The following is a 25,395-nucleotide window of genomic DNA, read 5'->3' on the forward strand; positions in this document are numbered from 1 at the left end:
GCTAGTTTGTTGGGGCTTGATAATTTCATACTTATTTTGGATTTTTTAACAGCCTGTGTAGACACTAACCAACAACTTCAGAATCCTTCTGGGAGTTACTGCACTTAACTCCAAAGGGAACTCCCCAAAAGAAGCCTGAATAGGTGGTAAACATCAGAAAAACATTGCAAACAAAAGGTCATTTATACAGCTTACACTCATTGTACGTTCTCCTCTGAGAACTAAAACATCCTGGCTCTGAGTATTCTCACGTGGGAAAAGAGAACTCAGATGGACTTATACATCAATAAGTGAACACACATGCTTGGGGAGAGACAGAACTAAGACACTGCATCAAAAAAAGAGCACAATCATTCTGGCTTATTTTTAAAAAGATGGTTTCTAGACTCAGTGCAAAATAGAAGGGGTCTGGGAGCTTGCCGGGAACACAGCAGAGAAGCTGGGCTGCAAGGAGGACAGCTCAGGTCTGCTTGCCAGTTCCGTGGTGGAGATTAGCCCAGTGGCCAGGTGCACGATGTAGATACAAGCCCCTCCAGTCTTCATCCTCTTCCAGATGGTGGAGCCTCTGGCTGCCCTGTCTGTGGCCTCCACGAGGGCATAATTACATCCCTGGCCATCCTAGAATTCATTCAGCAAAATATTCAGTCTCTCTTCATAAATTCAGGCTTCAGGGAATTCTACCTTGGTCTGTGTCTACACGGTGGTGTAGATGATGGAGTTATAACAAAATCAGCAATCTTCAAGCTCTCATCCTAAAAGGATCAAGAGCAAAATTTGTCCCCAGTAGTCCCATCCTTTTATGAATAGGACCCTTCCATTAAAACTCAGGGACAGCTTGTCAAGCAGTTAAGTTTTTCAACAAATCATTGTCAGATACGTTGGTATATTAAGTGTTGTTACTTCTGTTATACAGAAATTGCACAGCAGGCTTATTCAAAGTTGCTATGAATTTTTGTTCTTCCTTGGAAAAGATGGTAGCAGGATCTCTGCAGCAAAGCTCATAAGTACCTTTGTTTTGTAGGCCTGCCTGGCATTCACCCATGAGCCCCTTAACCTTGGCCTCTCCCAAGAGCTCCTCCATCTCCTTCTGCCTCTGGGGCAATGAGACTGCTTTATCACAAAGACAGTTGAATATTTCACCTAAGTGATTCCTGGATTGTTTATTTATGTCTTAGAACACATTGCTTATGTGTTGAAGTATAATCTATATCTAATACCGAAGAGTATTATTAATTGCATAAAAACATACCATCAGTGAATTCATTAGTATTACACACTTAGGCTACTGGTGTTTTAAATGCTTTGCATTGTGTAAAAATCTCCCATCATCTGTTTGAAAATATTTTAATCAAATTAGAAAAAAAATCGGTTGGTGTTTTTGTATGAATGGGGGACAAGTTTTTGTTTTTTCACTATTTTGAATAGTGAAATATGCAATGTTTTCTCAGAAGTAAATTAGATTTGGGTAATGAAGGAAACCTCTTGTTTAAGCCATTTTCTGTAAAGAACTTTATTAATCTTTTTCCTTTTTGTCTGACAGGCCACAATTAGATTGTCTATTGTTTATTTTATGATTAGTCCCAAATGCATTTGCTTTGATTAATTACAAAAAGGCATATTTAACTGGGCCATTAAAATAAGACTAAGTGATTTACAGATAGGGATAATTTCAGCAATTAAGCCCAGGATTATCTCTGAGGTTCCTGGTAGCCAAAATAACAAGGGAAACTTGTATGTGTTAGCTAAGTTTTATGGTCCAGTGAATTGAAGAGTACCAGCATTGGGCTGGAACAAATTTCTTTCCTGGCATAGTGTATTATACTCATTCATAATAAATCAGATTAACACAAAATATTTTGAAATGTCCAAATGTTTACAGCTATGAAGTATCATTAGAATCTATTATAAAGAGCTACCCTCAATTCCACTATACCCCTGCTGTTAAAAAAAGATGGTCATTCAATGAGAAGAATGTCATTATTGTTTAGTTTTCCAAGAAAACGCTATGGAATGCAGAATCAGCTTATAGTTTAAAGGTGATTAATTTCAGCACAGCGGATTTCTTCAAAACACATAACAGAAATAATGGCTTACGGGGCTTTTTCTCTGTTTGCCTGTGTTTCTCCCGGTAATGAGGACAGAGTCAGCAAGGCATGAGACTACTTTTGATTTCACCATTTTGATATGGCAATATTGCAATCAAGACAAGTTATCATTTACATTGTTTCATCGTTAATATGTTTATGTCAATGAATCCACAACATATAGTAAAGATGCAATACTATTTTCCTCTGGAGCTAAAAAAAGCAACGTGTTTATGATTTTGAAAGTGTCATAAGCACTATTAGAATGAGCACCAGCAGCCTCCAATACTTCAGTCACATGGATGTCACTGAAGCACGATAAAAACCGTGTCGCAGAAGGCCAGTCTGAATTACTAAATAGAGTCAGCAAAGAGTGTTTCTTGAGAGACAAGAGTTTGACTCCGTTTAACAGTATACAGTAGGTCAAAGTGGGCTGCAAAACAAAGAGCTGTCTAGTGCGGTTCTCTAGGGAAGTGGATTTAATGACCTAAATAATAATAAGCAGTAATTAGCATAGTAGCTATTTGTGGATAAATACATGCTTTTGAAGTGCTTAAGGGTACTAGAGCTGCCTGTTCACTTAACTAGTTTAAAGATATCCTCCCCAAGTCTTGTTTATACCACTAATTTACACTCTGTAGGTAACAAGGAAGAATTTTATAGATAAAGATAAGGATCTCAGGCCACATAGTTCACACAGTGGATCCTCAATCCATGGATTACCATAATGGAAATAGCAAAAAAAAAAAAAAAAATGTTTAAAGAACAAAAAATAAGGATGAATCATTTTGGCTCTAAAGTAGAACATGTTTGTTCCCTGCAGACAGATCCCTTGGAGCCTACTGAGCTTTGTGGAAAAGGAGATTATAAATAGTATTGTCCATGACACACCCAGCAGGGCATTACTGACTACATTTTATTGATATGGGCATGAAAGCACCTGAGATGGTGTGGCAGGGGCACTTTCGTGTTTTTCCTACTGCACTGAACGACCTTTACAGCGGGGCTCAGAAAGTTGGCAGAGTAGAAAGCCAAGGTTTGCCGTACAATCATGTTTTCCGGCAAAAACACAATGTGAAAAGATACCCAAAGAGATATTGCCCTGTGTGTCCTACATGATCAAACTCTTCATATTTAAGCTGACTCCCAGAAGAGAGAGATGTCTCAACCCAATAAGTAGCCGGGTGCCCACAAATCCTGAGATCCTAGACATTCTGACCGAGTTGATTTACTTCTGTGATCTCTTGATGGAAAATGTGTTGATTCACATGAATGGCCTGCTGATGGGCCTGGAGGAGGGGAGAGTGTCAGGGTGAATAGGGCCTAATGTGTTTGCTCAGTGTTGCTCAATCCGAACGTGCAGCACAGTTAGCATCTGATTATGGTGTTCCCTTGCTTCTCTTTTTGGAAGTCACTCCTCAGAAAAACTGTGAAAGAGAAAACTAACAGACAGAAGTATCTATGGAAAACCCAAGTCCTCATAGATGCACATTCCAACTTTACACATAAATCTATCAAGTCTGCTTTGTCTAATCTATAACACATCAGAAGCAGCCAAATTTTAGAACCTAGAATGTTTTATATAAGGCTAGTGGAAAAGGGCATATTGAGAGTAGCAAAGAATAAGGGGGGTGCCTGGTTGGCTCAGTCGTTAGAATACAGGATTCTTGATCTCGAGCGTCATGAGTTCGAGCCCCATGTTGGGTGTAGAGATTACTTTAAAAAAATAAAATAATAACGAAATAAATAAAGCAGCAAAGAATAACAGCTGACAGTGTAGAAAGAGACAAATAAGGTATAAAACTCAGCTAGAAGGACTTCAAAGGCAAAATATTTTTCTCAGTTCACATTCTCGAGAAACCAATTCCAAAGTAAGGATTCAAGTGCAAATAACTTATTAAGAAGTTTTTTGAGGGGAGGAGAATGAGCAAGGGCATGAATAAGTAAAACAAAAAGTGTAAGAAACCAAGCAAAGGTGCAATTTCAGGCAAAATGTCAGCTTTAGCCTTACCCCTCATGAAGCTATGCAGAATATATTACCCCTCAGAGTTTGTCCTATCTAAAGTTCAGTAACCTCCGCTTTTGTGTTCCTTTGTTGGCTATTTATTGGTGTAGGGCCATAGGGGGTGAGTTGTGGAAGGAGGAAGTATCCTGTGTTCCAGGAGTCCAAAGGGAAAACAATTCAAATATGCAAACTATTCACGGCATAGCACATAGGAGCAGGAGGATGGGACCATAGGCACCAATAAAAGGGATCTAAGGGACTCTGGTTAGACCATCAACTACATCCATCTCTGCATGCCTGAAACATTTATTGTCCCTACCAATCTTTTAGGTCAAGAAGTTATCAGTTATCACACAGAGGTCTATGTGCAATAAAGTCATTTAGGTTCATACCGAGGAGCCTGAGTTAATTTCAGTGCTCATCCCTACTTTGAGGATCTAACAAAGTGGGTACAGTAGAAAGACCATAGGATTTAGGAATTATAGGTTCTAGTCCTATCTCCGTTGCCACTGGATACCTATATTATCTTGGTGTGTGTCCTCAGTTTACCTTGCTGATATGAATGGCTTCTTTATACCCCAATTCAATCAACCCCATACATCTCCCTCCAAAATCCCACAATGAAGTGTCAAAAATAAGACAGTATCTAAAAGACCCAGAATCTGGCAAACAAGAAATAATAAATAAATGTTAGCTAAAAACAAAATCTTGAATGGATTTAGCCAATATTACATTTGGCTGTTAATGACAAGGAACCTGAAGGGGTAGAGTCAGTTACCAAGAGCCTAATGTACATTCAGGCACAATATAATATGTTTTCATTACATTTCTGAGATTATCCATAAATATATCAAGTTGTAAACTTATAATATAGTCATTTTTTTCTAATAGTTTAACCATGTATACATTAAAGTGAGTGATTGTTCTTTCAATTGCCTGTATATTTAAAATGTGTCCGTACTTAGAGGTTATAATTTTATAAAGAGTAAATAAATCCAGTAAAAGCAAACTTATAAATACTTTAGGTTTAGTTTATTTATTTATTTATTTATTATTTACTTATTTATTTATTTTGGGATTCTAGGGAGTTGTATGGCAAAAATAAATAAATAAAAGTCTTCCTTTTCTAATGTATTTGTCTGTATTTTCAGAAAGATCCATATTTAGATTTTTGAAGGCAATCCTGTATCTGCATACAGACTGCTGAAATGACAATTTTAAAACAACAAACTCTAATCCCTGGTGACTGTACATCTGTGTCACAAAACAATTGCATAATCTGGCATGATTAAAAGGTTTGCTGATCAGAGTTCCACAGCTGACAGCCAAATATGGCAAAGTATGATCTAGTTTTCTGCTTCATAAATGCAAATAAAGACAAGCACATATACCAGAGAAACTAGTTATTCTTACACAATTGAGGTCCAGCACAATTTCACATGAAGAAATTATCCAGTAGCAAACAATTCCTTTGAAAACAAAGCTAGACACTGGAGTTTTCTGACTCACACCATTAAGTCAAAGTTTCCAATTTTATAAATATGTGATTAAAATGAAAATACAGGATACCAAAAAAGAATACAGGATACCATGTTTTGCATAACCTGTAAAAAGATTTTAAACACTATCTGCTCTACAGCAAGCTCACAGTGAAAGTCTAATGCAATTAGAGAAAATGATGACTGGTATTTTAAGTAACCATTCAATAATATAAAGACATTTGCAAGCTGGTGGATATTCTACAAAAAGAATTAAATGTCTTTGTCTTTGTTTTGTCTCTATAGTATCTAACCTCGTTAGTTGCAGTTGGCAGTTGGCACTCAATCAGTATTTTTAGTTGAATGAATAAAAGTTGTCTGAATGGATAAATACATAAATGTGAAATAATTGTCAAAAATATCTAAGAATCATAGTCACTTCTGCACTGATGTCTACAAAATACTAGAAATTACAACCGCATTAATATAAATAACCCACTGGACCAAGGAGGAAATATACTCTAGCATGTCAATTATTTCTTAAGGATACAATTCATAATGCCACATGTGAAGTGCCTGATGATAAATTTTGCATTCTTTTCCACGGCTGTCTTCTTTGGGAAAAATAAAAAAGCAAAACACACGAAGGATGGAATTCTGGTATCACAAGATTGGCTTCACAAACCCAGATATTTCTTTACTTGGGGCAGATATGCTGGTAATTTTGAGCCAGACTCAGATAATACAGGACAATGTTATTTGAATTTGTTCTTTGGCAGAATTTCTGGTGTTTTTGATGTGCCCTAGCAATGTTCCCAACAGCAAAGCTGAAAAGTCCTGCTCTATACAATTTTATTGAAATACTGAGTGTAACAGAGACTGTTTAGAATCACCCACACCTAGCAAGGCTTTGGGTTTGAATTCTTTCTTCTATTTTCTTCACTTGCCCTTTTATGATTTTTTTAAAAAGATTTTATTTATTTATTTGAGAGACAGAGTGCTCAAGTGGGGGGAGGGGCAGAGGGAGAGGGAGAAGCTGACTCCCTGTTGAGCACAGAGCCCAAGGCGGGGCTCCATTCCAGGACCCTGAGATCATGACCTGAGCTGAAGACAGACGCTTATATGACTGAAACACCCAGGCACCCCCTTCCCTTTTACTCTTTTTAATGTTTTTTTTTTTTTCCATTGAATTTCATCTCTTTGAGTCTTCATCTCAACACTTTCATTTCTGAGTATTAAACCATGGAAGTTCTGTATGGCCTCTTCCAATATGACTTTCTATATATAACTAACTAAATTCCAAGTGGCAGAATAGCCTATTTAACAAAGTGATATTCAAATTCATTCTGGTCACTACAAAGCTCAATCATTCAAAACATATGGTCAAGCATTATAGTATCAGGCAAGAGTAAGAAACCAAATACCAAAAAGGAGGGCATCAAAGATATAAAATGCCTACATAATCTTCAAATACAAAAGTACCCTCTAGGGGTGCCTGGGTGGCTCAGTAGGTTAAGCGTCTGCCTTCTGGTTAGGTGGTGTTCTAGGGGTCCTGGGATTGAGCCCTGAGTAGGCTCCCTGCTCTGCAGGGAGTCTGCTTCTCCCTCCACCCCTCCCCTTGCTTGTGTTCTGTCTTTCTCTCTCTCAAATAAATAAATAAATACCCTGTAAAGTAACTGCACTCTAACAACCGTGTTTCTTGTGAGTTAGGGAAGCCTGATCTTTGTTCTTTATAGGCACTCCAGTTCAATTTAGATTATCTTTCAGGAAGATGAATCTCCTGAAGAAGGTCAAAATGACATTTTATTTTAAATTAAGATTAGAAACAATGACATTTTACATTCCTAATCATGTGTTTTTCAATAGTTAATTATAAAGGACACCATGGTTTTAACATTTAGCTTATTTTCAAAAGATTAAAAAGGGCAGGAAGCATTTTTATTTAACAATGGTAGCACTTAGAAGCAAACAATTTCTTCTGAAATCTAGTATCAGTGACTATTGTACTTCTGCTACAAAGTTAATCTGGAGTGAGCATCCATAGAGAAATATTTCTTTGAAACAAGCATCTCTAAAACGCTTGAATGCATCTAGCTTGTATACTATATACAGTGTGTGTATATATATATATATATATATTCAAAACATATGGCCAGGCTATATATATATATATATATCTTTCATATTTACAATTTTAGTGAACCAATGGTTGTATGTATATACAAAGAATCCTAATATGCACGACTGAGAGGAAAAGTATCACTTGTTGTAATATTAAGTATCACTTAAGCATTTTAAATGTGCCAGACACTGCGCTGTACTTTTTAAAACATGTAGGTAATCACTATTTTTGTCCCCATTTTATATATGAGGGGACTGAGATACAGATACGCTAAATAAATCATGGAATTAAGCACCCAAACTGAGGAATGTCTGAATCCAAAGCCATGTTCTTGGCCACTGAGTTTGCACCTATACAATAGGATAGACACACCTGTCAGTTAAGATGTTGAAACATAGCTACTTTAAACTGAGATGAGCTGTAAGTACAAAATGCATACTGGATTTCAAGAATTAGTATGAAAAAAATCTAGTAAATAATTTTCATAGTGATTACATAGTGAAATGATAGTATTTTGGCTATACTGGTTTAAAAAAAAATATAGTATTAAATTTGCTTTGACCTGCTTTTTTTTTTTTTCTTTCCGGTGGGGTTATTAGAAATTTTAAATTACATGCAGGGTTCTCGTCTGTGGCTTCACTATATTTCTGTTGGAACGTGCTGCATTAAACTCCATAGGCTCCATTTTTCTTTGACAACTTAGGGAGGGACTCAGAACTGTTAACCCCCTGCTTAGTGGATCTTTGCCTCTTACTCTTTTTTTTTCTCTTTCATGGCAGAATTTACTTCCTGCCTTTTCATGTAGTTATTTATATTATGTTGTATATCTACTTCTAAAACATACAGTCCTGGAAGTCAAGGCTCTGAGTTTTTGTCTTGAGATACCAAGCAACAAAGGAAGAGAGCTTTCAGGTGAATAGCAACCTCTGAGGCTTGGTAGCTGGGCCAGCCTCTCTCTCCCTACAGGCTGTCCTTTCATCACCTGGAATGGAGCCTGGAACACCCTCCTCAGGAGCGCTCAGGGGTGCACAAACTACAGGCTATGGCCAAATCCAACCCACTACCTCTTTTTGTAAATAAAATTTTATTGGTACACAGTCACATCCATTCATGTATGTATTGCTGAGTAGTTGCTCCAGAGACCTGTAGCCCTCAAATTTGCTACCTGGAATTTATAGAAAACATTTGCCAATCCTGAAGTAGCTGAGGCCACCATTTAGAGCTCATTCCTTCCTTCTGCTTCTTACGTCTCAGGGAACAATTACACTAGGGTGACATTATAATCTGATGAAATAACCAACCTTTTAAAGCTATTAACAACACCAATTTGTTTCACATTGCATTTCAAGGATGCTTACATTTTAATAATCACTTCTAGATTAAGAATCCAGGAATTATTCTACTGGATATTTGTAGTTATTCTCTACTAAGATACTAGGGATGAGAAAAAACTTTGATATGTCTTCTATTGACACCAGCCGAGGCTTCGGGATTTCAGGATTTTGAGTTTTATAATGGACATGTGCAAAGCAGCAGCTATGACAACACAACGGTCATTGTGGAGAAAATGAAGGATGCTTACTTTCTGGGGAGTGAGCTTTTTAAAGCTACTTTACTATAGAATAAAGGGTGAAGAAATCAATACAGATATCATACCATTATTAATGTGGTCTGTCAATACAAGGCTATTTTTCATCTTTTATTTTATCCTGCACCAGTGGATCATTCGAAAGTCATTGATAGTGAGGGAAATTCTCATTTTATTAAAGGGTATTTGTTTGTCGTGAAATGATCAATTGACCTCAATTTTCCTAGATGTGGAAGATCAGGTAAAATTAAAGTTATTATTAAACAAGGCATACTTTGCACCAAAGCTAGCATGGAAGGACAAAGAAAAATTTACCCTTTACTGATGCTTTGGCAACTAACTCTCATCAGTGTTTCAAATATCCTTTTCACAGCAAACACCTCTGTTACAGTACTGTGCATACACTTACATACAATTGAGTCATAAAATAAGTAAACAGGATAGGAGCATTATAGAAATCTTCAATGATTTTTATCAAATTTTGCAACAAATCATTTTGTTCTGAGAAGGGTTTTTACAAAAGAACAATATATGAATTGGGATATTTCACATAAATGTATTTATACTCCATTATCAGGAGCTTCTTATTTGCTCCAATGGAGAACTGGAACACGTTTAGGGGAAATCAATTTTAAAAATCCAGTAAAGAATATTATTTTGGAATATTCAAAGGAAATGTAAAGTGAAACCCTCTGTCCTGGTAAATAAAACAGAGATTTATTTATTTTGAGATTCAAAGGAACTATGTTATCAAATAATGGTTCTCAAAGTTGGATAAGCACAAAATGACCCATTTGTGTGCAAAAAGGAAAACACTGATCTTCTGTTTGAGAAACAAGAAAATTATTAAGCTTTACTAATCTTGAAACACTGATTGATAGTGATACCTTCATTCAGTCCTGCACTGTTCTTTACCAGACAAGTCATCATGAAGGAAAAATGAGGGCTGTATAATGTGGAGGGATTAACAGTTGCACCTTCATTCATGCATTCGCTTTCTCCTACTGTAATACACTGGAGTTTATATGTATTTTGTAAATACATTTGTTTTCTTAGTCTGAGTATCTACAGGGTCCACAGTGCATTCTCAGTTGCAAATGATATAAATAGAACTGAAACTACCTTGAGTAAATGGGTAGACTTCATTTGCTCATTAACCAGGAAGTTTAAGGCTAGAACTGGCTTGAGTCTAATGTATGCCCGGAGAGTCTTACTCTCTATGTTCTCCCATACTGTAGACAAACTTTCTTTGCATGACCAGAAAGATGCTCACTGGCTAATCAGCCCTGTACCTGACAGCTACCAATTCTAAAGAAAAAGAAACCAAAAGGTTCCCACCTTCCACTATCAAATCTAATGGAAGGAAGCTTAATGACCCTAATTTGGTCAAAACACTAGTGCTGTCTATGAACTTCAGAATATATAAAAATAAAGCATCTCAGGGTTGCCTAAGTGGGTGGCTCAGTCGTTAAGCTTCTGCCTTGGGCTCAAGTCATGATCCCAAGGTCCTGGGATGAGCTCCAGTCGGGCTCCCTGCTCAGCAGGGAGTCTGCTTCTCTCTCCTCCCTGCTTGTGCTCTTTCTCTGGCTATCTCTGTCTCTCTCTCTCAAATAAATAAAATCTTAAAAATAAAACAAAACAAGACAAAAAACATCTCAGTAGCATTGCAGGAGGTATGTCAAAAATTGTGTTGTAAAAAAATTCCAAATGAAGATGTTTTGCATATATTTACCTAGTAAGTAATCTAAGCTCTAAACACACACAAAATTAGGAATTTGGGCATTGGGATTTACATATGCAAACTACTGAAGTAATATTGTTCTAATTGCACTTTTTAATAGAATTCTGTAGAAAGATAGGAAAAACTAGTACCAGCTTTCAGATATTCTCATGAGTTCTATGAATTGATTGGGGATATTCTAACATGGGCACTGTTTCGTGAAATTATTTTTTAAGATAATTTATTTAGAACACACTGACATGGATTTTATATAACGTCTATCCTAATTATGAATCTTCAATTAAAATTATTTTTCCTTTCTGCAATAAACAGAAAAAAACTGGAGTTGGAACTTAAAATATATTTTAGAAAATCTCTATAGTCCCTTCCAATTCTTAACATTCCATGAGAAGATTGTTCCATAATATTTTCCCCTCTTTTGCCTCCCATAATCCTGGTGAGACTTTAAAGATTTAGTGTTTCAGACTAGTTGCATTTCCAAGTTCTTTCTTCTAATGTAGAGTAATGAAATGCTTCCCAGGCTAAAATTTTCAACCAGTAAATACAAATCACTTTCTCTCTTTCCAAAACTGATTTTTGAAATATTTCATTAGATAAATCTCCTGGAGGGCCTTCACTGCATGCATTTACACAGGTATTATGTGAGTAAACAGCAGAAGATTCCACTTTTTGTAATACATGAATTGAGAGCTAGGTTTGTTAAGGTTTAATAGCCTCTTCTGGATCATGTGAATGTCCAATACTTCGTTAAGCTGCTCCTGAAATATGAAAAATGTTAAGCCAGTAAATCCTAAGACTTATCATTGCAAGCCAAAAAAAAAAAAAAGTGCTTCTTTTATTTTTTATTTATTTTTTTATTTTCTTGCTTTTTCTTGTATCTATATGAGGTGATGATGGATGTTAACTAAACTCATAGAGGTAATTATTTCCCAACACATGGAAGTCAAACACATTATGCTTTACCCCTTAAACATATAAATGATGTATGTCAATTATACCTTAATAAAATTGGAGAAAAAAAGATCTAGTACTATTGTTGGGGGGGCCGGCTTTTTTCAAAATGAAACAACTATCAAGTTTGTTCAACATTCTCTAAGCTAAAACAAACTGTATCATTTTAACTAGAGAGAAGCACTTCTCACAGACAGCTTTTCTTCCAAACCACAGACGCAGTCAAGATTTCATTTAAATCATTTCTTGCATTAAAAAATGGAAGAAATTATAATAACTTAGGTGGTTAATAGGCATATTCAGTTTATAAGCATTGCTATTTAGCTCACATGCACATTCATTTCTTTTAAAAAGTGGGGACGTATTTTTTTTTCTCAGCAGTTTCTTTTTTGGGTGAATTTTGGTAAGGCATTTGGGCAGAGATATGTTCTCAAAATAGTTACATTTAGCTATGAGGTTATTTCAAAATTCAATACAATCACATATGTTTATAAACTCAAAACATTATTTTTTAAATTTTTATGAAATGTAAAACATGTAAAATACTCATGCAAAGACAATATTTCAAAATCCAGATGGATTAAAAAGCTATTTTTTTTACAAAATTATAAATATATTAAATGGAAGTAAAAGAGAATGTTTATTTTAGAACCTCTGGTTGGGAATGTTCTTTTCAGAAAGAATGCAAAAACACAGAATCATTAAAGACTGATGTATTGATAATAATGTGGTGGGGGAAATTATACCTCAAACATTATTCCAAGATATGCAATAACTGGAGAAAATTTTCAGCTCAACAAACAAGTAAATTAATATATAAAGAGTTCATATGAATCAATAAAAAAAAATCCTTAAGACTTCCCATTTGAAAAAAATGTATAAAGGTAGGCAATTCATGAAAGCAGAAGTTCAAATGACCAACAAATATTTGAGAACTTATTGCATCTTCTTTTAAGTTAGGAAAATTCTAACAAAAACAATGCAGTGCCATTTTCACATTAGATTGAAATGATAAGACAGATGGTACATAGTGCTGGAGAGGGTGTTAAGATAATAAACAGTCTCATACACTGATTATGTTGAGTTTAACTTGGGACAGCCTTTGGAGAGCAATACAATCTGTCAAAATATCAGATGTACATGCTTCCAACCAATTAGTTTTTCTTGTGGAGATTTATCTTAAAAAATACTTGTACACATGTGACATAGTTTAAATTAGGGAAAGAAAACCTGAGAAAATTCTATAAGTCATTCAGTATGGGAGTAACTAGATAAAAGTATGGCATGTCCACCCTGGACAATATGCAGCACCATCTAAATGATTAATATATGTCTATCTGACTTGACATGGAAAGATGTATTTTGATATATTATTACATGAAAATAGCAACAGGTAGAACAATATATTATAAAATAATTATCTTTAATTTTTTGGATTTATTTATTTATTTGAGAGAGCACGGGTACACACAAGTTGGGTGAGGGGCAGACAGAGAGGGAGAAGGAGAGAATATCAAGCAGACTCCCTGCTGAGCACAGAGCCCCACCCAGGGCTTGATCTCAGGACCCTGAGACCAAGCCCCACGCAGGGCTTGATCTCAGGACCCTGAGACCTGAGATCATGACCTGAGCTGAAATCAAGAGCAGGTCATTTAACTGACTGAGCTACCCAGGCTCCCCTAAAATAATTATCTTTATTAAATTAATCAAAAAAAACAACCACTCCTATAACTATTCTAGATTGTTATTTTTTAAATGTCTGGAAGGAAGTGCAGTAATGTCTTAATAGTAACTATGCCTAAGGTGGGAAAGAGTCAAGTAGAGAAGAAACTTTCATTTAAATTACATGATTTTGCAATAGTTTGAATTTTTTTTACTTTTAAAAAATTATTTTATTTATTTTATTTTTTTAAAGATTTTATTTATTTATTTGAGAGAGAGAGAGAGCATGCACAAGCAGGGGGAGGGCCAGAGGGAGGGGGAGGGTCAGAGGGAGAAGCAGGCTCCGAGCTGATCAGAGAGCCCAACACAGGGCTTGATCCCAGGAACCTGAAATCATGACCTGAGCTGAAGGCAGACGCTTAACCAACTGAGTCACCCAGGCATCTTGCAATAGTTTGAATTTTAAACAAGTATGTTTTATTTTTGAAATAAAAGACAGTATTTACAAAGTTTTTAAAATAATAGTAAAATTCACTGCTAGTTATAGTCACATATGCTTTTAAAATATAAACAGACAAGAATAAATGAAGCCATAAATAAAGGCAAGAATATGGCTGTATCAGGTGAATATTCTCAATGCAAAACTAGTCCTCTTTGTTCTGAAATGTTCTGAAATAAAGGCAATTTATTTCATTTTTCCAATTATCATAGCCACATATAAAATTGTAGGAAATAGGTAGAGGGTGATAAAGCTGTTTGTATGAACTCTAAAATGGGTAAGTCAATTAATCATTTCCCCAAATCTTGAACAATTTTTAACCTTTTCACAGGTGGCAGACCTCCAACATTATTTTCAGCCTTTCCATTATAAGATTGCAAAATAATATTAAGATAAACATACATAGTCCCCATTACACATCAAAAATCAGACACCGAGTAAATGTTTGAGAGAAGGATATTCTCACAAAACTACTTTAGGCATCTGTTATGATGCCTACTGCAGATCGCACATAACAAGAGTAAATTCTTACATTGTAAGGTGTGATTAAGGGTTCTTTGAGAAAAGACTCTATTCCTCCCCCCCAAAAATTACCAGATGAAGGTCAAAATAGCTTTAAAAAGGACAAAACTGTTTATTTTAAATTAGAGCTACACACAAATACGGTAGAGGCAACATTAAATTTCCACTAAAATACAATCTGTTGAAACATGTACATCTATTTCTGTATTCACATCAGTATCTATCTATATCTATGCCTATCTAGATAAATATCATGTATTATATAATATTTTATATCTATCTATCTAATGAGTTTTCTATTGCTGTTGTAACGGAGTACCACAAATTTAGTGGCTTAAACATCACAAACTTATTACAAAGTTCTGCCGGTTGGAAGTCTTTACCTCACAGGGATAAAATTAAAGTGTTGACAGGGCTGTGTTCCTTTCTGATAGCTCTAGAGAAGAATCTGTTTCTTTGCCTTTTGAGTTTCTAGAGGTCACTTACATTCCTTAGCTTGTGGATCTCTTCCTCTTTCTCCAAAGCCAGCCATATTCCAATTTCTGTGCTCCTTCTTCAGTCCTCACACTTATCTCTGACTGCAAGTGTGGACAGCCTTAGCCCATCTGTGGTGGAATGGGAGGGCACTGAATGGACGACGGGTGGGAAAATAGGAGGAACCAGCCTACACAAGGCAGGAAGGCAGGGAACTGAGTAGAAAGATCAGCTTTACCAAAGGCACACAGTACTGCCTAAAACAGGTACTGTTTGTCAGTCAGAATGGCATATAAAAGCCTATTTCAAGGAGGGCAATTATTTTTTTAAAATCAGGATCTGCACACGTGTTTGGTAAAGGGTCAGATAGAAGACATTTTAGGTTTTGTGGGCCAGATCATCTCTGTTGGACCTGCTTAGCGCTGCCAGTTAAGCCTGCATGCCGCCATAGACAAGAAGTAAATGGATGGGTACGGTGGAGCTCTGGTGGACACACTGGACACTTACGTTACTCAAATTTGAATTCCATATCATTTTTACATGTCAAAATTTTATTAGCTTTTAAATTTATTTTTCACTTTTTATAAATATAGAAAAATTATTCTGAGCTCATGGGCCATTCAAAAAGAGCCAGTGGGCCAGATTTGGCTTTAGTTTGCTGATGCCTGGACCAGGTCACTGATAATGAATGGAAATGCTTCTCTTAGCCATTATTTCAGATTTCTATGGTATGGGCAAAAAGACTGCATGGATATCTTGAAAGCCTGTATGTCTTGATGGCTATTCCATTCTGTAACACGTTGTATCAGAAGCTATTTGTCTTTTGGATGGATACAATATCAATAATGAAATCAGTTTTTTTTTAATTTTTTAAAGATTTTATTTATTTATTTGACAGAGAGAGCACAAGTAGGAGGAGCGGAAGACAGAGGGAGAGGGATAAGCAGGCTCCCCGCCAAGCAGGGAGCCTGACACGGTGTTCGATCCCCCCGACTCCAGGATCATGACCTGAGCCAAAGTAGACCTGTAACCAACTGAGCCACCCAGGCGCCCCATGAAATCAGTTTTTAATCACAGATTAGAGAAATTAAAGCCAATATTTATGTTTTCTCAGTAGAATAAATATGTCCTGATTATGGAAGTCTAAATCAAGAACTCTTTATTTAATTAGTGAAAGTTATCGTTAATGACAAATGCTAAAAGGTATAATTTCTTGAATTTCTAAAGTTCTTTTTAAAAGAATTTCCTTACAGTGGAAGAACATAAAAAAATCTGCCTGGGGTGCTTCTGTACAAGGGAAATAGGTAAGTTCTTTTCACCTTATTCCAACAATACCCCCGCCTCCAGTATTTGTCAAAGAGGAGGTCATGAGTGAATGGAAATCTGATGAATATCTATGAATTCAGGTGAGCTGCTAAAAGGTGACTTGCAAATGAAATATGTAAGCTTTAAAAAGGCAGCCGGATTTCATTTGTTATGTGGGCAGAGACATGTATCAGTGAAATCACTGTTAATGTAAATTAATTTGCACCTCAAGTCTGTCAGGCTGGTTGAAATCAAGATATGATAGAAATATATAGGACATAGAAAAGGCCTTTGCCAATGAAAGTGATTTGCTTCTCCCATTATGATGTTAGTCTAATTACCTTCCTGGGCACGTATTTTAATGGTGAAGTCAGGGCTTTAACTCAACTGGAATGAACCCTACCTTCAGCTTCAAGAAGAGCAGACACAAAAGGACTGAGCTATTTTGCTTCCTGTGGTAGGGGTTACAGAGGATTCTACCAGCCTCCAACCCTACAGGCTCCTCACATAGTTTATTCAACATTGACCAAGCATGACTTCAAGTGATATCAATCAGAACTCTGCCTTTCATCTTTTTTTTGTGTGGCAGAAGAGAAATTACAGGTGGATATTTTAATTCTTTCTGTATTCTTCATGGGGCAAACCCATCTGCCAGGTGGTGGAAGGCAGAAAAGAAGAAAGATGAAGTGCCAAGAGGAATTCAGGGATGCTCACCCCTAGAACATCTCAATAATTTGATTTGGCTACTTCTTAGAATTGCCATGGGTAATTTAATGCCATGTACACTGTTGCATTCACTTAGTATTTTAAAGATCATTTAACTGCTGCATCTCAATCTCATGAGAAACCAGGATCTAAAGGACCCAGCTAAGACCTCTTAATCTCTATGCACTTGTGATAAACAGATCTCAACCTCATAATTCAAAGTATCTGTTCAGTGTAGCAAAAAAGGGCTGTATTGTAAGCTACAAGAGAGGAGCAACCCTGTCTGTCTTCATAATCATTAGATCTCTACTGGCCTGCACACTTCCTGACACCTTGAGGTACTCAAGAAATAGTTACTGAATAACAATATATCATTGATTCCATCCTATACAGAAACTATTAATAAATTTTTAACAAATTCCCACATTAAAAAGGTGAAGTACTCTAACAGGTGATTTATAGAAGACATACAAGTGGCTAATAAATAAAAACATAAAAATAAAAATAAATTGACAAACGTCATTGTGTTTTGCTCCTCAGGTTGGTATTTTGAAAACATGGGAATCACCAAGTATTGGTGAGGTTTTAAGAAAACAGACATTCTTTGGGCACTTTTTGGAAGCATAAATTGTTATAACTTTTCTGGAGGGGAATTTTCCAATGCATCAAAATGAAAATGAAAATGAAAAAAACCTACTTCACTAGCAACATGGATGAATTATGGAAACATGTTGGGCAAAAACAAACAAACAAACAAAAAAACCAAAGGGGAAAAAACCCCACCAAAACCAAAACAAACAAACAAACAAACAAAAACAAAGAAGGCAAGCAAAAAAGAATGCATACAATTATGACTCCATTCCTGTAAAGTTCAAAACAGGTGAAACTAATCTATGGTCTTAAGTATCGGGCTACAAGTTGCATTTGGGGAGGGGGATGACAAATTGAGAGGGGTTGTGAGAGGGCCTACTGGAGAGTTAGTAATGCTCTGCTTCTTGATTAGGTTGTGCTTACATGGTATGTTCAATTTGTGAAAGTTCATCAAGCTCTATACTCATGATTTTTGCATTTTTTCTATGTGTATGTTGTATCTCAATAAAAGTTTATTAAAAAAAAAAAGCTCAAAGATTTCTCCACAATTGGCAAAAACAAATAGTGCACATAAAACTACAGTCTTGTACTTCCCTAAATATATGTTTCTAATAAGGCAATAATAAGCAAGGTTGTGTAGTTGTGCATACAGATGTACATACACACTCATATGCAATCTTTTCTGGATAGGATCCACTCAATGTCGGTCCCTTTGGCCTCGAGCTATATCTGACCCACATCAGCTGTTATCAGAACAGATTGAAGTGATGTGTCTCAAGGTGACAGAAGATGGTTGAGGTCATCACTTTACAAAGGCCCTTAAGTAATCAGCCACCAGAACTGCCACAGTGCATTACTGAAATTGCAAGGCATCTTTGCACATCATGGGTACGAAAAGCACCCAGAAGTGAAATCCTTCTGGCCATAAACATCCCTTGCACATATAGATATGTAGCCCTCTGTCCCGATTATTGGCCCTAAATGAAAACAGACAGAACTAGAAACAAATGCATCACTTTTATTGGCATGGACACTGTGCAATCCTCTGAATTGGACAGTCCACCAGTCTGTCATCAGGTCCAGAAACAAAGACTAGAACTAAGGATCAAATCACCTCTGCTTACATGAATATTTTTTTTCTAAATCAGTGGAGTTTTTGGAGATTTGTTAACTATATAGGTTTTGAACTTCTCATATATATATATATTTAAAGATTTTATTTATTTATTTATTTGACAGAGTGAGAAAGCACAAGCAGGGGGAGCAGTAGAGGGAGAGGGAGAAGCAGGCTCTCCGCTGAGTAGGGAGCCCGATGTGGGACTTGATCGAAGGACCCTGAGATCATGACCTGAGCGGAAGACAGATGCTTAACCATCTGAGCCACCCAGGCGCCCTGAACTTCTTATATTTTTAAAGTTTCCTCTTTCAAAATCAGATCCAAAAACTACTTTCATCATTTAATTATGAACACAAACTAGGCCACTTCTGACATATATAGATTTTTTTTTTCTAAAAATGTGAAAATTGTCCACATAAGAGACACTTTTCATTCACTATGTCTGGGAACATGCTATTTATGAACCTCCTACTTTTTGTTTTAATAGTGTATTAGCTATGGCACGAATATTAAGTGAAAAGTGAGTCCCTGCAATTATGAAAGAGAGTTACAGAATTTCACTAATAACATAGTAAAAGTGTACGTTTTACATTTCTGCTGAAGACAGAAATAAAGAGTGGTAGGTTCAAATAAGAGCATCCGAATTTTATACAAAATTTTATACAAAATGGTAATAGCATACAAAGGCTCTGCCTCTGTATCTTCATATTTTTCTCCTTTTCTCACCAGTTTATTCTAATGTATATTTCTAATTATATTTATAATCCAGAAGTTACTCATACATGTTCTCACCAATAAAGTTCCTCCCTCTATTTTGACCCTGTAAGGACAAACCCATCCCGGTTTTCATCTTTATATTTTTTTCACTTCCATAATTACAACCTTACATAAAACTTTGATTAGGACAAGGACTGTAATTTTAATAGGCCATTGTATTTCATATTAACTAAGGTTGAGTGAGACAAAAATCTATTCACCCCTTTCCCTCTTATATTCTTTCAATTGCTTCTTGCATTGTGTTCTTTCACAAGTGGAAAAAAAATGTATGGTACAACACACTCAATAAGATTTCTCTAATGATGAAATTGAGGTATTGAAGTTAAAGCCTTTCCCAAGTAAACAGGATGATCTTCGAGTTAATGAAGCTTCCAGATGGGTGTTAGTGGCAATCTAATATAGTAGCATAAGAACTCAGATTTTGATATCAGATAAAACTGGCCTTAAATCCTACAGCAACCATTTCAGTGACTTTGGGCAAGTTAGCCATTTCCAAACTGACTGGGCTAAAACAGAACTCTTCTTCTCCCATTCCCAATCTGGTGTTCCTCTAGTTTTCCACATGTCAATTAGAGAGAGGTGGGCATGCCACCCATCCAGTAATCAAGCCAAAAATCTGAGTTATCCTTGATTTTTCTACCCTTCATCATATATTAAATCATGAGCATCTCCAAATATGTCTTCCCTTTCTACCATCACCTTCTGCACCATTGGAAGAACTTCCTAACTTCCCCTCATACAATTCATTCCACACATGGCATCACAGTGTTCTTTTTAAACTTTAAATCAAGTCATTTACTCCCCTCCTTATAACCTTCTAATGACGCCCCATCACAAGCTGAATATTCAAATCCCTTAAGCAGGCTTACAAAGCTCTCTATGATCTCACCCTACTTTATATCTTCAGTTTTCACCTATAACATTCTCTTCCTTACCCATTATGATCCAGTCACATTGGCTCCATCTATAATATGCTTCTTTTTGTCTCTCAGCTCACATCTTAAATGTCACCTTTTCCTTGACCCCTCTAAAGGAGACACCAAGTTACTCAAAATCATATCACCCTACATTACTTTTTCCTGTTTTATTCACCTCTATACTTTCTGTACCTGGCACATAAAATATATCCCTTAGGTATCTTCTGTGTTTAGCACAGTGCCTGTGGTGAAGTGAGACTTCATAAATGATAGTAGCTATTGGTGTTGTTTTTCTTAAAATAGGGACTATAATGACTTCTAGTTAAGCAGTAATATCTCTTCTAACTGTAAGATGTTCAGATTTTCTATTTTCAGTGGAAAATATTAAAACATAGCACTTTTATATAAATGGTCAGTGAATGAATGACTCTGCATTTTAAGCAAATCTATTGCCGATGTTTGTAAAAGACCTTTATTCTTTCTTTTCTTTATAATCCTGAGATTCTAAAGACTTCCAGATGTGACTTTCCTATGCAGCAGAAGGAAGCTAAAAAAGATAAATTGGGAAGATTTATGAAAATAAAGAGGTAGGTTGGGGAGTCAAAGAGACCTAGATTCACACTTGGTTTCTACCACTTCCTAGTCAGCCTCCGACAACCATTATGCACACAGAACCTTAATTTCCTCCTAACACTTCTTTACAGACTTACTGAGAAGGAAAATAAGATACTGAATGTAATTCACCTAGCATGATGGTTTGGCATGTGACTGATGTTCAAGTCATAATACTTTCTCTCCATGTGTGTCATTGAGGAACAGCCCTGGGAGCCGCGTTTGGACCTCTGTCTTTTCATTTATTTCTTTACCTTGTCCCTGAGGGTGCCAATGTGGTCATACTATCTGTTAGATATTTTCTCATAGATCCATTTTATTGGTGCTATTTGCAAATATACACCTTTGACACTTAATTTGAAGATACAAAGCCAAAATGAATAATAAAATAAATAACTGTCTTCAAGGAGCTAGCTAATCATTAAAAAGCAAAACAAACAAAACAAAAAACAAGGTGTTGTTAGTAGTTTGGTTTTTTGAACAAAAAAATGCATTTGTTTCTACAAACTGCAACGAAAACTGGAAAACAGAATACTGCCTAGAATCCTGAGGAATCTGAACTTGAATTATTGCTATGGTCCATTAAACTCACTCTCAAAACTTTAACATGTTTCTGCTTCAGAGAGCCATCCATGTACAGGCATATAACCACACTATTACAATGCCCAAAGAGCAAATTGCTTGACTCAGCTGCAGCAATGGTCTTTCCACTGAGAAAGTTTGCAGAGTTTCAACAGCCCTAAGTGTAGCATTCTCCTAAGTGAGGTAAATGCTCTCTTTGCATTGTTTTCTTCCCAGGTGATTCCAGCTGCAAGGTAGATGACTAGGACTCAAATGCTGGAAAATAAAGGAAAGTAAACTGTGTCATTTCTCTAAGTTTTAATCAAAATGTGTTCATCAGAGGCAGAATTAAAATAATAGTCCAAACAATAATTTGAAAAAGCACTGTTTTCCCAGCTACTCCTGTTCAGCAACTGAGGCTCCATTATCCCCTTTCCTCCTTTCAATTTGAAGCATTTTTATGCTTCAGATCTTCTTGAGCATATCATCACTCAGATCTAATGCATAAGACACAGGAATTTATATTGAAAATGATGTGCACAACAACTCGTAGTTCCTAGAGGACCTAAGGAAGTTGTTGCAGTTTGTAACGTAGCATCAATCAACTTTTAACGCAGGGACCAAAGTTTTCTATTCTTTTTTTCTCCCCCCTCCACCAACTTTATTGAGGAATAATTGATAAATATAATAGTATCTATTTAATGGGCACAACGTAAAAAAATGTGCACAACGTGATGATTTGCTATGCATATACACTGTGGAATGGTGACCAAGATCAAGATAATTAACACATCCATCACCTCACCCTTTTTCTGTGTGTGGTGAGAAAGCTTAACATCAACTTTCAGCAAGTTTCAAATATAAAACACAGTATTATTAACCACAGTCACCATGGTGTATATTAGATGCTCAGAACTTACTCTTCTTATAACTGAAAGCTTGTGTCCTTTGACTTTTGTCTCCTCTCCCCACAAAGTTTTCTTGATAGGCTAATACTGAGCAGGGAGAACAGAGACATAAGTGATGTATATAGCCAATTCTAGGTAATTTTTTTATAAATATAAGACCTACTGGAATGTAAATTGCAGTAAGTTTCTAAAAATTCATTTGGATATATGTGTCAAGAACTCTTAAGACTGTTCAAGCTCTTTCAATTACTAGCATTTAAAAGATGTAGAAAATTAGACAATGCTCAAAACAAAAATATTCTACTTCAGGAATACTTTTAATTACATAAAAATGTAGGTATTTATACCAATTGGAAAGAGAATATATAAAGTGCCAATGGTGATTACCACTGGGTATATAATAATGAGTGGTTTAATTATTTTAGTCAAATTTATTGAATTATAATGAACATAAAATAAGAGTGCATCTAAGGTGTATCTTTCAATGACTTGTGACAAACAGAACCATACCATAATCAAGGTATAGGACATTTCTGTCATTCCAAAAAGTTCTTTCCTATCCTGCTGCAACAACCCCAACCTCAAATGTCACCAGGAAACACTGATTTGTTTTCTGTCACTATAGATTAGTCTTACATTTTCTAGAATTTTATATGAATAGTATAGACTCTTTTATATATGGATTCTTTCACCTATCACATTTCTGGAGAGTATCAATGTCACTGGGCTTTTTGCATGGCTTCCTTTCACTGAACATTTCTGAGATTTATCAATTTTGTTGCATATATTAGTAGTTTCTTCCTTTTTATTGCTGAGTAGTATTCTATTGTGTGGTTATACTACAATTTGTTTATCCATTTACCTACTGATGAACATTTGGGTTGTTTCCAGTTTTTGAAAATTATGAAGGAGGCTGATAAGAACATTTATGTACAAGTTTTTATGTGGACATATGTTTTCATTTTTTCTTGGATAAGTACCAAAAAGGAAAATTCTATTTCAGTGTGTATTTGGCTATATAAACAAACAAAGTGCCAACTGTCTTCAAAGTGGGGGTAACATTTGAGAATTCTGTTCGCTTCACAAACGCCAACATTTGGAATTGTCAGGCTTTTAAATTTTAACCATTTTAGTTTTAAGAAGCAGCATCTCATTAGATTTTCAATTCTCATTTCCCTGATGACTAATGATATTGAGTACCTTCATATACTTACTAGTCATTATTATCTATTTTCCATGAAGTGTCTGTTCAAATATTTCACATATATTCTTTTAAATTGTCGAGTTGTCAGTGTCCTTTACATATTCTGAATACAAGATATCAGTATTGTATTTTTTTTTCAATTTGTGACTTGCATTTTCATTTTCTTAATGAAGTATTATAAAGAGAAGAAGTTTTTCATTTTGAGGAAGGCTGATGTTAATTTGTTTCTTTCATGATGTATGCTTGGATGTCCTGTCTAAAAAACTTCACCTACTCCAAGGTCATGATGGTTTTCTTGCATAATCCACTTTAATTTCTGTAAATAGTACAAGCTAAAGTTTGAGGTTCATTATTTTCTATAGATATCTAGTTCCAGTATCATTGGTTGAAAAACTTTACTTCAAATTGATATATTTTGGCAATTTTGTCAGTAATCAATGATCATTTGTGTATTGGTCTCATGACACTATCACACTGTCTTTTCAGTACTTTTTTTTAGATTTTATTTATTTATTTGACACAGAGAGAGACACAGCAAGAGAGGGGACACAAGCAAGGGGAGTGGGAGAGGAAGAAACAGGCTTCCCGCCAAGCAGGGAGCCGGATGTGGGGCTCGATCCCAGGATCCTGGGATTATCACCTGAGCCGAAGGCAGGCACTTAACTGACTGAGGCACCCAGGTGCCCTGTATTTTTTTTTTTTTTTCTTTTCTGTGCTCCAATTTAGGTAGTTTCTAAGGGCATTTATTCAAGTTCATTGATCTTTCTTTTCTGTAATATATTCTTTGATCTGAATTCCACCCAGTAAACTATTTTTCACTTAAAATATTGCATTCTTCTATTCTAGAAGTTCTCTTTGGTTCTTTCTTTTTAAGTCTTCCATTTATCTCATTATTTTCTGGTTTTGTTTTTTAAGTCTTGAGTATATTTATAGTAGTTGTTCTAGAGTCCTTGTGTTTACTAACCCCATCATTTCTCTCATTTATGAGCCTGTTTCTATTGGCTGATGGTTTTTCTCCTGATTATAGGTCACATTCTCTTATTTTCATTTCTAGTAGTTTTTGAATTCTGAGTTTTCTTGTCTTCCTTTAAAAAAATATTGAACTTTGTTTTGGCAGATAGTTAAGTAACTTTTGGATTAATTTTCTCTTTTCAAGGCATTCAAGTACAGTAGCCTTTACTGTAGTTACAGTTTGGCCCTTCTACTAAGGTAAGACTCTTCTATAGTCTCTGGATGGTTGTGAAGGTCTCCCTACTCTGACTAGACAGAGTTCTGATACCTCCCTCACCCTTTTTCTGTGAGCAAACTCAGGGATCATTCACCTAACAGCTCTCCAATGGATCTTTGCCTTGCAGAGTTCCACCAGACATAAGCATAGTTGAGTCTCCAGCAACAGACTCAGTGGAACCCTTATGTAGATTTTTGGAACCCTTTCTGTACTTACCTCTCGCTCTGCAAATTCCATCTGCCTTCTCTCCCTATATTTTAATCTCAGTCTTCTCAAATGATCAGTGCTTCCCTTGTGTTCTCCCACCCTGCATTTTAACTGGAAAATGCCTCCAGGCAAAAATC

At 35.9% G+C, this 25,395-nt stretch overlaps 1 pseudogene; it reads right to left on the reverse strand.

The window, feature by feature from the left end:
• Nucleotides 1–460: 460 nt before the first annotated feature.
• Nucleotides 461–25,395, reverse strand: part of LOC114218189 (BTB/POZ domain-containing adapter for CUL3-mediated RhoA degradation protein 3-like) — a 29,400-nt pseudogene continuing 4,465 nt past the window's right edge.

The sequence above is a fragment of the Eumetopias jubatus genome, unplaced genomic scaffold (assembly GCF_037043125.1).
Source record: "Eumetopias jubatus isolate StellerSeaLion01/CBP00866 unplaced genomic scaffold, mEumJub1_p1.0 scaffold_15, whole genome shotgun sequence".
Lineage (NCBI taxonomy): Eukaryota > Metazoa > Chordata > Mammalia > Carnivora > Otariidae > Eumetopias > Eumetopias jubatus.